This window comes from Corvus hawaiiensis, chromosome 10, assembly GCF_020740725.1.
Source record: "Corvus hawaiiensis isolate bCorHaw1 chromosome 10, bCorHaw1.pri.cur, whole genome shotgun sequence".
Taxonomy (NCBI): Eukaryota; Metazoa; Chordata; class Aves; order Passeriformes; family Corvidae; genus Corvus; species Corvus hawaiiensis.
The window spans coordinates 6,622,533-6,636,754 of record NC_063222.1 but is presented as its reverse complement, the minus strand read 5'-3'; the positions used below and the strand labels follow the sequence as shown (position 1 = coordinate 6,636,754).

The 14,222-nt window shown below is 43.0% G+C and overlaps 1 protein-coding gene across 1 annotated transcript in view; it reads left to right on the top strand.

Moving 5' to 3' along the window:
- The window catches only part of ARHGEF4 (Rho guanine nucleotide exchange factor 4), a 215,512-nt gene that overhangs the window by 108,278 nt on the left and 93,012 nt on the right, over positions 1 to 14,222 (top strand). The window lies entirely within an intron of this gene.

The window sequence follows — 14,222 nt, the reverse complement described above, 5'->3', positions numbered from 1 at the left end:
ATGAGGAATGCACATGAAGTATCATGTCTGCTTCATTTCTGATGACTGACACTTTCTCAGAATTAAAATCTAAGTTGCACAGATTATTACACTGTGAGACATATCTTTGCCAGGTTTTTAAATTCTCCATCTGACGGTGCCTGCCCAAACACTGCAGATATCTCTATCACAGCACTTTGGGGTGGAACAAGAAAAACAGAACGCAGAGGAGTTGTTTGGCGGTTAGGAATCTAGCCAGAAAAAGCCAGCCACAGTTGGGTGCCAAGCTGCCATTTCTGCCTCAGAAGGTCTCTGTGCCATCGATTAAACCCTGCTGGAGTTACCTAATTAAGGGACAATAACATTGTACTAATTACATCAGAGTTGAATGGTCATAGTATTTTGTCAAGCAAAACTGGTTTGCTTTCTGATGCTTTGTGCAGCTCATGCACAGAGTCATGAGGCTTGATCTGGAAATAAGAAAACAAACTATTTATTATCGTGGTGTTGAGAGCCCAGCCTTTTCTCTCTCAGCACTGAGGGCTTTGATCACTTGCTGTCACAAGCATCTGGTGTTGCCCCAGTGCTTAGGACCAGCTCCCTGGCTGAATGAAAAAAGCTGCAGCTTTACTCCTTGGAAATCCCAGATGGAAACCCATCATTGTCAAGTTGTCTGTGCATCTCTGACATTAGCTGAAATCCCTGAGCACCACTGTCATAGAAGTAAATTCTGAGTCACAGCTGAGACAAATTTCATGGTAGTTCCCAACTGGGACATGAGGGAGTTAAAAAATATGTATGAATTTCTGAGGGTGAATAGGGGAAGTAAATGTATGCAGACTGACCAGCTGGCAGTGCTGTAGGTGTTTATATGCTGTCTAGAAATGGGGCATGCAACCTGAATCATCTGTGATTCACACAATATTCCTGAGACAGGTATGAGTGAATTTCATATCATGACCTAAGCCTGGGCCTCAAGAATTTCTGAGTAAATGTAGCAAAACAACTGAAATGGAGCAGAATCCTTTTACTGCCACCAAAACCATGCACCTGGGAAAGGAAACTGATGAAGAGAGGAAGCAGAGGTTCTTCTGCCACAGCCATGTCTCTTAGCTGCTGCTTGTGGGCCTCATTTCAAGCATTTTGGGGGAGATGAATGTGTGCACGTCTCCTGCCTGTGGTAGGACGTGCATGAGAAGAAAAGTGCAAGTTACTGAAGTTACTCTCTGATGCTGAGAGATCAGTTGTGTCCTTGAGGCAACAGTAGTGCAGCAGAATGCCCTCTGATTCTTGCACAGCTTTGTTGTGATACTTGTTTTTGACAGAGCATGTAAAATAAATATAAAATAAATGGTTAATTCATTTAATCTAATTTTAAGATTTCTAACTCCAAAGCTGCAACTCCTTGTATCCCAGTCTATGCTTTATTCATAAAAGACACTGGACATGAAAGTACTAAGCAATATCCATTGCTGCTAGATACTTCCAGGGTGAAAATAGGGATAAATTTCCTGCTCCCAAAGTCTGCACGTGGTCACCTTGTGCAGGGAATGCTGCAGAGATTGGAATGGGCTATGGAGGCCTCCCTAGTTCTTCAAGTGTGAAATGATGGCTCTCATGGTCCCAGCTCAAACGGTGCTCTCAGACTCTGTCATGCACCTACCCACGGTCTGGGGACAAGAGCTGGGGACAGACTTACTATCCTAGGGCAGGCTGCATGTTCCCCGCTAGAACATAGCACGCGTGCAGGGAGAAGAGTTTCATTTTGATGCTGTTTCTGCTGTGCTCGTTCCGTTCCTCTCCGCAGTCGGAGCCATGGCGTTCCCTGCCTTTAAGCCATGCTGGCAGGAACGGGGCAGGCTCAGCGCTGTCACCCGGCCGTCCCAGCAGCGGGAGCAGGCGCTGCCCGCCCGTCCCTCCGCCCCGGCAGCTCTGGCCGGGCCGTGCGGCACCAGCAGGTGGCTCTGACCCCTGCGAAATGCGGCCGGGCCGGGCCGGGCCTGGGTGCGCTGGGATGGGCGCAGCGCGGAGCCTCCGCCGGGGAGGGCTGGGCTGGACCCCGCTCCTACGCGTGCACACACAGGCACCCCGGGGTTACCGTCCTGTTCAAACATCAGGAACGCTTCAATAGTTAGGAAGAGCTTTCTAGGCTGCGCCGCACACTTCAGCAGGTAGTGTTGATGAATGTCAAGCGTCTTTCCCCTTAGTTCACAGGATATTCTGATTTGGAAGCGATCCACAAGGATCATCGAGTCTAACTCCTGCCTCTCCCCAGTAGCCACACCATGAGTCTGAGAGCCTTGTCCAAATGCTTCTTGAACTCTGGCTGTCTTGGTGCTGTGCCCACTGCCCTGGGGAGCCTGTTCCAGTGCCCAACCACCCTCTGAGTGAAAAAACTTTTCCTAATATCCAGCCTAAACCTCCCCTGACACAGCTTCAGGCCATTCCCTCGGGTCCTGTCACTGATTGCTAGAGAGGAGATCATTGTCTGTCCCTCTGCTTCCCCTCAGAAGAAAGTCAGACTGCAATGAGGTCTCCCCTCAGTCTCCTCCTTTTCTAGCTGTCTGGGTATCCCCATGTCTTCATTTGTACCGTTCAGTATGTTCCGTACTGCCAGTGTAGGAAGCAAGCTACATCCTAAAGCAAATATGGGAATGCTTTTCTGCTTTTTAGCAGCCTCTGAAGACCTTTTGACACAGGTATTGCACCAAGAAAGGGGTGGAAGGGAAGGGCCTAATATATATTGTAGTGAGCAGTAGCAGGATAACAAGACTTTGGGTTAAAGGAGTGGACCAGCATGTTTTTCTTTTAGGCTATGAGACCCATCTTCTTCCTCTTCTCTCCTGAGTCTGGTATCTGTTTATTTATAAACTTGAAGACTGCCTAAAATTGGGGATGTTGCTGGGAAGCTGTTTGGATGGTGGCTGCAGCTGTGAGAATGTAGCTACAACAAGGCTGAAGCCAGGAGATGGGCAGTTCTGGGTGTAAGAGCTACCAGCCCACAGGCCTAGAGCAGGAGAAACATTCAGGGAAGATGTTGCCATTTCTGAGCTTTTCCATAGGGATTTTCCAGTGGGAGGCAATCACAAGGTGACACAGTGACAGACAGACAGGTAGCTGTCTGAGAACTGGAGTTTCTTGATATCCCTGCTCTCACTGCTATCTGTGCCTCCCAGGAAGAGACTTTTTTGTTCTTGGGCCAGCTTGTTACCCTTTCCCAGATGTTTCCCTTATGCTACCTCTCAGAGAACCTGAAACTCTTGGATAGGGACAGGGACACACACATGACCATAAACCTCCAGGGTTTGTCATATCCTCATAAAGGGAGAAACCTGTAACTAGTGTATTACAAGATAGATTTGTAGCTGTGCTAGAACAAATCTCACACCTGTATTATTTTAAATCATTATCTAAATGCAGACGAAATATTTTTTGGCAACTTTTCACGTGTCTTGTCAGATTTAAACAGCCTCAGATCTTTCAGTTTTCTGCTATCAGATGTCTACAAGAGATGCCCTGGAGTTACACCACAGAGCTGTTGTTGGTTGTGTCAAGCAAAGGGGCATGAATTCGCTGTGACTCATGTGTGCTGATGGTGAACATACTGGTGGCCTTGGAAATCTTGCAACAAGAGTAGGCGAGCCAAGTTCTCAAGGGCTGAATCTTTTGTGGATAGTCTGGAAAACAGTGACCACTTAGTGATGCTGAGTTATCCTCTGGCCTCCCTGGTGTAGTGGAAAGTATTTCTCATAGGCAAAGGGAACGTTTGTTTACTCAACATCATGTGGACAACTTTCATCTTCTTTTCCCAGCTATAGATGTGCTGTTAAACTCACACTTGGCAGCAGTTAATGTGAAGATGTTTGACAGCCACTGGAGAAATCTGTCCAAGAGGGAAAATATTAGCTCAATAAAAGGACTTCACTATGTCTTATAAATATTTAGCAGTCCTGTAGTTCAGCAAAATAGCAAGCTGAGTTATTTATTCCATTTTTGTCATTTTAGTTATTGGACACAGAAGAAACTGGTATGCAAGTTCCCAGAAGTGTATCATGGTATCTGTAGCATGAAATGTCCATTCCATCCCTATTAACTAGAGAAGTATAATTGAATTTAAGTGGCTAAAAAATAATCACATTGCCTACTGTATACTTTTCACTTTGGCTCTTAATCACAGAAAGATTAGACCTGCTATGTCAATCTTGGTTCTGTTTAACCACAGCCACAAACATTTGCCCTCTGTGAGGTCTCTGATAACATGTGCTCACTCTAAGGTTTTCATCCAGTCTTAAAAGCAGGGAGGGCCTGGTGGTGGCTGAGTTTCTGAAAACTTGTCTTAGCAAGTTGAGTGGGATTGTACATATTAGCTACTGAGGTGAAAGATTTAGCATACCAATAAAAACTTTCTGTGGGGAAAGGAGAGAAGAAGATCCTGGCAAATCCTGAATGATTCTGGTAATCACTGTTCAAAGATATAGGATTACAGTGGAACCCAATGGAGGCTACAAAATCCAGCAGATATTTAGGATCAGGTTGTCCAAGGCTAGCTTGCCTACCTTTACCAGGCTGTGCAGTGAGATCCTTCATCTTTAGCTGAAGGCAGTTAGTGCTACATCAGCTTTCAATAACTTCTCTCTCTAATGTCAAGGAAGAAAATCTCTGTGTAGATTTTACAACAAGAAAAAATAAAGATCTGTAGTCAGGGGGAACCCCTCTATGATGGGTTGCAGCCTTGAACTCTGACACAATTTTTGTTTTCTACAACTTGGCTTTGTAGTATTTTTCTTCTTTCCATTCTTTTAGAAAATTCCTCTCCAGTGCATACATACAACATACATACATACATAAGGATAATTAGGACTGAATTGAAGCCTCTCCTTAGCACCTTTCCTGTCTGAAGAGCTGCACGACCTTTCTTCTTCTCAGTGCCCTGTTCTCCACACCCACAGAACAGCTGCATTCATCTTTGTTGTCAATGCTTAATTTACCTTCCCCTCATTATTGTGATCAAGGAGAGTTTCTCTCCAGTTGTACTCGAATGCAGGCAGTTCTGGGAGGCCCTGGAAGAACCAGATCAATGCAGAAGAGTGGTTCTACCGCAGTCAAATAGAGAACGCATTTCCATTTCTCTATTAGGAGGTATTAGATATTTTGGTCTAAGTAGCTACATTCAGAAGATAATTGAAGGAATTATTTTGTTACAGATCACTAGAAATTTTTGTTTTGTTATTTTTGTTACTGCTGCAGAGACCTTTCTTTTAAAGAATAGCTGAAATATTTAAAAACTCAAAACTTGATTCAGCATTGTTGGGTGCTTTGTGATATTCTCCAGTGGTGGAGCACGACATTTTTTCCTTTTAGGGAATACTCAGTAAACCAGAAGTCTGACTGAACTGAAATAACCCTGCTACTGCGTGGATAGTGAGGCAAACTCAAAGGGGTCTCTATGGGAACAAGCTGTGGTGGCTGTATAGCGTGGTCTTATTTACTTTGCAAAGAGCTACCTTACATAGAAATTGTAAAATAAGCATTTTCAGTTCTTGTGTGAAATCGGGCTCCTGGGTTTGGATTTGGGTGCCTAGAGCTATGTTCACTCTCTATGTGACAGGAGCAGTTTGGGGTTCTCCGTTGTGGCCCACGTGTGGGTGGCTGTCCCTCTCCCAGATGTGCTGGTGCAGCTGAGCTCCTCCTTTGCTTTGGTCCAACTCCTACTTGCAGAGTTTCACCTGGCCTGGGTAATCTCACACTGAATCAAGCTGGTTCTGGTCTTACACTGTTTTCTGCTGCACCGGGTACAAACCATGTGGCTACTCTTAAATTATTTTGATAGTTTGACAAATCTGCCATCTGCAAGGTCTTTGAGCAGAGCGGCAGCCCAGAAATGCCCTTTATTATAAAATCTCTGCGGTGCCTCAAAGCTGTTGTTAAACTGCACAGGTATTTCTGCATTCTCAAGAAACTAGTATTCTTTCAGGATCCTTCTTATAGGGACACAGGGAATCACCTGTTAGATAATGAGAATATAAAACTTCCTAGTAAACAGTAGTTAATGCTGCTGTTTCAATTGGGGCTGAGGTCTCTTACAAAGATTACGTGTGGAAATAGGGATCATACCAGGTCTGCAGTTTGGGAGTGGATGCTAAATGATTTTTCAAAACTCCCAGCTGCGACATCCTCAAATCTCAATCTGTGTTTTTCTGGCTTTAATATCATTTAGAATTCTTTTTCTGAGTACTTACAAAAATAGTTTTTTAATAGCAGCAGCCACAGCCAGTTCTAAACATGATTAGTTTATATGTTAAATCCTTTCTGAGTTCTCAGGGGAAGCAGATAACACAAGGTCTCTCTCACTTGGGCATTTTTAAAATGCATGAAATTCTACTATTTCCACTTATTTATTTTTAATCTGACAGTTCTGCTAAATTAGGAGGAGAGATCTCTGTCTCACCCTTGCTTTCTTAATGCCGTGAAATCGGCTTTAATAAAAATCAGCTGCTGGAAGCTGCAGCTGAAAGCAGTTGAGCTGCCACAGAGGGAGCCTCCTTAGTGGACCCCTATGATGTCAGGATGCATCGAGGCAAGCGGAGAGGAGGCTAGGAATCCAGCTCAGTGCTCAGCCAGCGCTGCCAGGTACCGCTGCCCTGGGAGCAGCTCCGGAGCGCGCTGCCCGATTCCTCCCGCAGCACAGCAGAGCCCCAGGCTCTCCCTCTCACCTGCCTGCATGAGGACCCAGCAGTGCCCCAGTGAGTCCAGCGGGGTACACAGTGGGGAGAACTGCAGCAGCAGTGGCAGCTCCGGGCTCTCGCCGGGCTCGGATTCAGACAGCAGCGGGGTGGTGTGTGGTGGTGGTGGCATGAGAGGCGTCCTGTCCAGGTACTGGAGCTTGGAGAGTCTTCACTCTGCCACAGGTAAGGGGCTCTTTTTTTTTTTTTTCCTTTTTTTTCCTCTTTTTTTTTTCTTTTAACTGCTCTATGATATTGCACTGACCTTGAGAAACCAAACCAAACCTCCTGGAAAAAGTATATAATTTGGAAATGCAGTCTCTTAGTCTTGAGAAATAACCAAAGCATTCAGTGTTTGCTAGCTATACCCTCTGCAGACTTAAACCTAAACCAAAGCAACATAGACCATTAATAGACTTCTAAAGTCAGGAGGGAAGAAATAGGTTTTTAATGGCTTTGGAAAGAGTGCTTAGGCTTCTACCTGATTAAAGCTGTCCTTGCCTTTTGGAACGTTTCTTGTTTCAGCTTAATCGTATAGAGCTGAATGTTAGAGTTGACATTTCTCTGTGTAAATTCCAGTGTAGAGAGTATCACTGCCTCTAGAAAATGCCCAGGCGAGTGCTGTGCAGCAGATGAGGGCTAGGTAGGGTTGCACTACCATTGAAGGAGGGAAAGGCAGTTCCCTGAGCCAGCTGCTCAAGTTTAGTTTTTGCTTTCCCATCCATTATTTAATGTCTTTCTGAACCAGAGATTTTGGAGGCAGGTTCACGTAGCCTGGACCTGTTCTGACACAGCCTGTCTGGATGTGGCATTCTGGTTTTTAGTTACTGATGTGCCCATTTAGGGTTTGAATGTTTGGACTGCAAGCATGGTAAAGAAGCTTTCTTATTCCCAACTGATAGTAGCAAAGGAGCCTGGCAATGATGTTAACGGCCAATGACTGCTGAGCTGTTCAGCTGTTGCTGTTTAGAGAGATTTTTAATAGAGCTGCAGTAAATTAGTTCCTCTCTTAGATAAATTCAGACAAGTGCCTTCAAGGCCACCAGTGATTGTCATTTCCTTAGTAAAAATACCCAGTGCTACCGGCTAGAATCAAGGCTTGGGAAGAATTCAGGGTGCAGTACTGCGTAATCTGCTTTAGCCGTGTGTACTTTTAATTATTGAAAGGTTTTATCATTCCATCTGCTACTGTAGGTTTGGAGCTGTTTAATAAAACCTCCATTGCTGCTCTGTAGTCTCTGCTAAAGTGTGAGTAGCTGCACAATCATACAGGAAAGAGCTACAGCAGGGTGGCCAGTGTCCCTGACTTTCCAGCCCGCACACCACACCTTCTAGGTGGCCAAGAAGCACTAAACATCTACAGTGTGTCCTGAAAGTCCAGGGATAGGAAAAAAGCTGAGGGTGAGATCAAGCCATTGGTGCTCTGTTTTGGGGAAAGATCTGGGCTGCAACTACAAGATGATGTGCTTTTGCATCTCAGTAGCATCTGCTGGCTATTTTCTCTTTAACTGGGAATGCAGATTAACCGCAGCATGCTCTGACATTGGCATAAAGTAAGTCTGGCACAGGATCTTTTTGCCAACTCCCGCTCAGAGTTGCGCATGGGGCTGCCGTGGTAGCTCTGTCCCAGGGTTACAGGGTTTGCTGTCAGCTGCCCTCCCTAGATGCATTCTTGAGCTTAATCAGGTCAGTAGAAACAAATGGTGTACAGTGATACAAAAGAAGTAAGGTTGATAGCAAAAGCAGGTTTTGAAATTCTGTTTTTCTAAATGCTCTTTCATTTCTACAGTAGTCTTGCTCCCAAGGCTGCGAGGCATGCTGTCATTTTGTGGATGCTACGTGCATTTAGCAGGAAATACAGAAATGAGAGGAAATGGAATAGAAAATGGTATGGAGACAGACTGAGGACAGGGAAAAACCAAATTAAGTTTCATAATTACAGCATTGATATATAAATATGATAATGAAAGCAGATCACTGCCTTTCAGACTGTTGCTGCTTCAACATGCTGTGGTAGGTGTCTTCTCGTGTGCAAAAGATTTCTGAGCAGTTTGTCTCTACCTACTAACAAAATTCAGGCCAGAATTAGGATTAAACCTTTAGAGCAATGGCTCACCAGGAGGAATTTATTTTGGTTTGATTCTTCTGTCAGAATTCTTCTTTGGCCTAAACTTAGGAAGCTGTGGTAGAACTGCTCCTCTCCATCAATGTCAACTGCCTGTCTGAGGAGTGAGGCAGGATTTTTTTAAAGCTTGTGTTAAATAACATTTTTGAATGGGAAAATTTAAAACACTGCTTAAAACCCAAACAGAAAACCCAAGGGAAAAAAAAAACGAGCAGGAGCAGTAGCAGCTGGCAATTCATGAGAGAAGTGGCAACTAAAATGTGTGGCAATGTCCTCTCCTCAGAGGAGCAGGGAGCCTCCAGCATCTTTCTGTGGGATACATCAAGAAGTTAAGGGGAAAAAAGAGTACAGACTGTGTGGAAACACTATGAAGTGCCCAACGTTGCATTAAAAAAGGTCTGAGATGAGTCAGTCCCTTTCTCTGTTTGAAAGGGATTCTGCATTTCCAGTAGCGACCTTAAGGCTGGACATGGTGGAGAGGGATTTGCTTTTTTCTGACTGCTGTGTGTACATAAGTTTTTCTGTAGGGATCTTCATACTGAGCCTGTTGCTGTCTAAGACTTCAGGGAAGATTAGAAATAAACCAGATTTAAATGACTGAAAAGTGGAGGTGAAAAGAATGTGGGAGGTACGATTGGAATGCATCCATTAGAGTTTTTCTTTTACATTATTTCGATTCCAAGGAAGTGAAAAGACAGAGGTGTTTGTGTGTTTATGTATGTATATGATTGACAATGTGTGATTTCAGAAATACAAATTGGCATCCCCTGTGTAGAAAAGATAGGTAGAACTTTCTGAGGTTCACAGGAGCAAAAGCTGTCTTTGGTTAGTTATCTTCCTCTGCAGTCAGTAATGAAGTACAATTCCTTTTGGTTTGAGGTTGACCTTGTTGTAATGCATTGATCAAGAGGGGAAGTTAATGTGACAGTTGAAAGAGAAAAGACCTGGTGTTACAGCATAAACTTCTGTGCAAATGCCATTTGAAATACAACTATACAAAAATATGGTTCAGGCTTGTAGGAAGTGAAAAAAATCTACTGCTTTTTAGTATCAGTGCAGGTATTTCTGGTCTAAATGTCAATAAACACTACCTTACATGAGAAGGCCCTTCTCCCTGAAGCTAAATATAAACATGAAAATAGAGAATGCTTTACTGTTCTACCACACTCTCCATTTGAGGATGCCAGAGGACTTTGCAAGCATCAGTAACCCCCACAGGGGGCCCAAAAGACTTTCAAAGCATGATTTAGGATAGATGAAAAGGTATAGTTTGATACTTGGACAGTATCCTTGCTATTTTTAAATACTTATGAGCAGTGTCCAAGTGTTTGGCCAGTGCAGTCCTCCTGTGAAAAAAGGACTGGGAGCTAGGGTGGCTCAGCAATTCTGAAAATTGGGCCGTAAGTATCTCAGCTGGACAAAAACCTACAAGGCATCCAAATTAAAAGCCAGTTGTGACTGTGCTCCAGTAAGTGATTCAGTGGCGCTATGGGTGCTCTAACCCTGGTTTCCTAGGCAAGACTTTGTACCCTAGGCTCATGCTGCCTGTATCCCATTCATCACTGTTGTACAACTCCACTGAAAAGTTTTCCTTTAGAATGTTTCCAGATTCAAGCCTGTGAGCAGCTCTTTGCTTTTCCAGCTCCTTTGTTGTGGGTCCAATCCCGACCTCATTAATACTTGTGTTTATTCTTTTTCTTGTCCAAATTGGGGAGGACTGGAAAAGCAAAGAAAGGTAGGGACAAAGGGGGAATCACAACCTGGAGGACCAGTGGTTGCCATAGTTTCCCTGTGATCCTCTGTGTATTTGTGCATATGTAGCAATTTAATTGTACAGGCTACACTTCAGTGCGCCTCTGCACAGATTTGTGGCTCCTAATATGCAGATATGCTCATCTACTGCCCTTGGGAATATGGCCTTTAAACAAACAAGAAAACATGAAGCATGGGTGTGGAGGTTTTTTTCTTCATTCAGAGCTTAAAAAGAAAATTGTGGGTTTTTAAGGAAGGTTTTTTCCAAGTCATTCATTTCATTGTTGTGGCTGATGAGAGAGCCAGTAATAGAGCTGTGGCGAATGCTTTAGGTCTTTCTTGTTGGGCAAGAGATTTTCTTTTGAGCTCTTTCTTTTTCCTTTTTCTTCCCCTAGCCCTGTCTTTTTGGTACTGATGTCTTCAGCTGCGTTCATGGACTGCAGTGCATAATTCCACTGACCCTTCTTTCTCTAGGGTCACTCAGTCAGCAAGAGTTAGAGGTCACACAAGGGGAGATTGATTTAAGGTTCAAATTGCTTCAGAACGCATCCAAAGGAGAGCAGGGAGGAAAAAAAGTGAGTGCCTCAAAGCATCCAGTGCAGCATGTCAACGTTGTGTTTCACCCTTACCTTGGCAAATTGTGAGCTAGGATGTTCCATCTGGATTCACTGTTTGCACTGTAACATGTCCTATTTGTTCCCTCATATATTCTGTGTCACCTGCCAGAATAACTACCACTTATCTTCTGAACATATAATTGATGGATTTAGGAACAAACAAACAACAATCCATGCTAAATTAACTTTGATTTTTCTCTCAGTGTGGATTCACTTGTAATGGTGACTGTTACGGTTAGGTTAAACCTAAGGGCGATCCTGAACTTTTGTGGAAGGATTACAGAATGAACAACTCTTGGTTGAATTAGTGAGCTGCCCTAAAACTTAAGTAAATATTTCTTAGTTGAAAATACATCTTCCATATAGTGTGTAGAGTGTTGCTGAACTGTGACTTGGCATCACATTCAAATAATGAGGGCATCTATTTTAATAAGTGGTTGTGTTCATTCCAGTAAAGAGAATCTCAGTCATTGCTAAATGTGTGTAAACTTGGCCACCTAACACATTTAGTACACTTGGAGAAATGTTTTTTTAGTGCAAAGTATCCTCTGGCATAATGCATTTCCATTAAAGGGAATAAAAAAGTGTTAATATAGGTAGGAAGTCTAATTGTGTTTCTATACCTCTGTTTGCAGCAGAACAGGATTTTGTAAGTTCAGCTACTTTGGAGTTCTAATTACATGTTAATGTTTTGGGGGGGTGGGGGGAGGGGGGGTGGTTCTAGTTGACTTTCCCTTGAGATTTTTTTTGTTCCAAAAGGAGTAAATGCTTATTCTCATGTCCCCGTTAGGCACAGATTAGCACCTGTGCCTACCAGAGATAAACATTCCAATCTTTGCTGACGCTGTGGTTGTAGCAGGAAAAGATAAATCTGTGGAGCACTGCCTGTGATACTTCCCCAGGTGTCACAGGCACACCATCTTCATCCTTTTCCTTCTCTGCCTTCAAAACAACTCCCATGAAGAACATTTAGATTGTGATCACTATTCCCTTTGCTGAGGAATATACCAACTTCTAAGGCTGTATTTTCTCAAATACTCAGTTACCTTTAGAGTAGCCTTTCAGACCAACACTTCTTTGGGATATATCCAAGCTTCAGTTGCTCCTATTTTTCTGCGTGGAAGTGAAACAGCTTTAAGCCACCTGATATGAATACTGCCAGCATCACAACTCTTGCAGCAGGAAACTATCACGGTCCAAGAGAGTGAAGGAAAGGGGGAATCAGGTGGTACCATGAAGCTTATCTGCCCCTTCCTTTCTTCTCTACCTTTAGGTAGGCATGCAAAGGCTGGCAGTAACTTGAATGTGCCTTTTCATTTGCATTATCCGGGTCTAGTTTGTGTAGGTAAAAAAGCAGCAGAAATAGATTAGAACATGTGCTGGCAAACAGTGTCTATGCCCAGTGGTCACTTGCTGCCTGCACATGATGCAGCTTCAATACGGCTGCTTAGCAGTTAATTAAGTTAAACAATGTAGGGAACAATCATGCCTGTCCTTCACCATCAGGATGTAGCCTTTAAATTACTAAGCTTGTCTGTAACTAAGCTTATTTCCTACTAAGGTCTTGTTCTCCAATTCATCTCAATCATGAGAAGTGTCTTGGAAGGATTAGAGAAATATAGCCCTCTTCTGAGTGTCAGTAATTATCTGTGGAGGCTTCTAATTTAATTAGAATCCTGTCTCATCTCAAAATCCTTTTGTGGTCTGATGTTTGTTAAACCAGCTAACTAGTTCGGTGATTTGTTTAAAAGTGCCAGGAACAAGCTGAGTGTGCTGGACTGCACAGGATATTCGTCTGAGCAAGCCCAAAGTCTGAAGATGAGCTGTCTTCTTGGATGCTGAATGCTTTCAGTGGCTGCGCCATTCTAAAAAAGCTACTCCTAAAAGTGGTGTGTCTGCACATGAAAGTGAGACAGTAGCCTGGGTGTAAGCTGATAGGAAGATATTTTGCACCTGGTTAACTGTCTTGAATTATATTGTGTGAGCATTCAAGTGTTGGCAGCTCTCACTGCAAATATACCTCGGGGTGCATTTGCCTAAACAGGTACAGAGCTTTGCTGCTGTTATTCTCAATCCCTGCTAATCAGGGAGCAAAAGATTCCCTGGACTATGATGTTGGCTCATAAGAGCACAAATAATTTTATTTTTTTTTGCCATGGAGTGCAGAGTAATTGCTTTGCTGGAGTAATTGAGCCATTTCCAAGTTGTGCTGTATCCCAGGGAGTGCTTATGGATGCTCTAATGCATCACCCCACGTGCAGCTGATTCCTGCATTCTGTGGCCTCCAGCAGGACGGAGGCTGGCAAGCGGTCGTAGAATAGGAGGGAAATTAAGCACTAAAGGCAGCTGAGTACACAATTGTTTTGAATATCCTTCTTGTTCTTACTCTGTTCAATTATCTTTTTGCCTCATATTTGAGTGCATGTGTGTATATATACACACCCATGCACATACATATATATATATATATATATATATATATATGTATTTGTGTATGCACACACACACGATTATTCATTAGTTAAGCTTAGAAGAGTCCTCAGTGAGGTTTCTTGAAAACAAGCATTTCTAGGTGTGGGCTCTAAAATTTTTTTTGTCTACCAATGGCTAAGGCTTCTTTCAGAACCCTTCTTAAAGGATCTGATAAATGCCTAAATAAATTGAAATCAATTTCAAATCTACTGTTAAGGTACATGGAGCCATCCTCTTGCTTTGGAAGGTAAATTACATGTAAGTATTTATAAAATAACTTGAAAAATAAGTTTTTGTGTTAGGAACATGAAGTAAATGCAGAACTTTGATTTTATTTTTATTTTCTTTAAAATAAATTTAAAAAATCATTATAAAGGCATCCGAATGTTTCATGTTGAGAATAAAGAAAGATAAGACTAATGATGTTTTCAAACCAACTGGCAGAGATTTATTTCTATGTGGGAGTGAAATTGCAAGAGTTTTCCTTTTGGCTAATGGAAATAGTTTCCATGAAGTAGTTTTGAATTAGGCTCTCTCTTTTTTTTTTTTTTTTAA